The sequence below is a fragment of the Rattus norvegicus genome, chromosome X, assembly GCF_021556685.1.
Source record: "Rattus norvegicus strain SHRSP/BbbUtx chromosome X, alternate assembly SHRSP_T2T, whole genome shotgun sequence".
In the NCBI taxonomy this organism is placed as follows: Eukaryota; Metazoa; Chordata; class Mammalia; order Rodentia; family Muridae; genus Rattus; species Rattus norvegicus.
Window position 1 is genome coordinate 6,526,700 of NC_141554.1, and position 2,123 is coordinate 6,528,822.

Genomic DNA, 2,123 nt, shown 5'->3' on the forward strand with positions numbered 1-2,123 from the left:
TGCTTTTGTATACATATTACAGCTGCAGACTGGAATTCTCCAGAATTCTCATGAAATGAAGCAACTTATTACAGATATGTGAAGATTCCTCGTTGGAGACTTGGGAAAGGAATGTAGGTAACGTGCTGGTGGTGCTTCTTTGGCTTCAATAACACAAAGGGTTTTACATATCCATTTTCTCTAAGTACATGTAAAATCAGACAATACCTGTTGTAAGGCCGCCATCTGCTGGAAGATGAGTAACTTAACAACGCGGTTCACATCTTGGTAATCTCTTCACAAAGGCACTGTGACAATTATTTTCCACTTGATCTAAGCTTCAGGCTACTGAAAATATGACTAAATATTTAACAGCTCTGTGAGGAAGAAATAGTAAAATTAAAGCTATAATGTGATTAAGCATAATAAAAACTATTAAGTAATTAGATTATGTGTTGTTATATGCAAATTTGTACTTTGTATTCATGAAGAATTTTTTTTAAAGAAAATAATGACACATTGGCAACACTGATTATATCTTATATATTTTTTCCTCGATCGATATATTTGATACTTTGAACAAATGTTGATATTAAAATTTTGACTTTGGTAATATGAAATTATCTAAAATTTATTTTGTTATAAATTCTACAAGTAACTGAATATATAATTATTAATTCTTAAGTTGATTTATAGACATTTATAGCATCTATTCTCAGCCTTAGTGGCATTCATATAGCTAAATTTTGTGTCCTATTTTTATTTGGAATTGAACTACTTAAGGAACATCTTTTTGCAAACAACAGTCTTTCCAAGATCAGATATTGCTCTAACATTTCAAGTCCCGATTGCAGGTGTTGTTTCCCAGTATGGATCCTTGTTCCTCTCAGAATCCCCACTGTGTCTGCCTGTAACCTTCTATCCAATATCATTTCATCACAGCCTATATATATATATAAATATATATATATATATATATATGTGTGTGTGTGTATATATATATATGTATATAGTATTATTCTCTTTGGATGAACTTAGTTTGTATTTCTACAAAAAGCACTCATTGAATTGAGTATGTCAGAAGACAAACTCAAAAATACTTGTGAGTGTTTGGACTCTTCAAAAACAAACAAACAAACAAACAAACAAACACCTAACTTCCCACCTCTCGGTTACTATTAACTACAACAGCTCCATCCTCTTGATCCAGGTGTAACTTCTTGCTTATGTCACTCATCAACTGGCGTTTAGTCTCCTCTTCCCCTCGCCCATGCATTCTCCACTGAGGCCTCAATCTGCTACAATCATCATGCTCTCTTTTCTACGATAATCACTGAAACCAGGGAGGAGGAAGTTTATACAGATGGCCTGTGTCCAGCTGAGCATCCTACAGTCTCCTTGATCAGTTGTGAGTCTTGGTGTTAACATCTACCGAAAAACAGAAATGTTTAGGATGATGGAGAAAGGCAATAGCAAGCCCTTGGGAATTGGCTCAATATTATAACCATTTGCTAAAACCACCACTGTAGATTCCACCATAGGGCTGCTCTTCAGGGCTCTCCGCCCTGCTAACAGGGCAGATGCAGGTTTCACCTTATAAAGTGGACCTTAAACCCAATCAGGGAGTGGTTAATTAACCCCAAAGTGTTTTCTCCATTAGTGCACCAGTGGGGCTATTTTGTCAGGACAGTGACTGTTACGTTTCAGGATTCACAGCCAGGAAGATGGGTGAGTCCTATACTTGGAGATAAAATATAATAGCTCACAGTCCTCTTATCTTTTTATCAAAGAGTAAGCACATTATGGAACGAGTAAAATGAGAGTCTAAAAGGCGCATCCTATTTCCTAGTTCAAAATAATTTTATTTTATCTTCTTTTTATATACACTATTTTCAAATTTAATGCATTCAATTTCTTTTACAAAAGTCGAAATATGTTACTATGTAACTGTCAAGGAAGTAAAATTTTGTCTGTGAATGCTGTATCAATACTCACTTTATATCTAGATATTAAAATTTGCTATTTAACATTTCAAAGAGTTTTAATCCCACAAAACATATGTGCCTCCTCCAGATACCCTTAGTCATTCATTTACATAAACGAGCTTAGTCAGTTCAGTATGTACAATAGTGACTATTGACTAT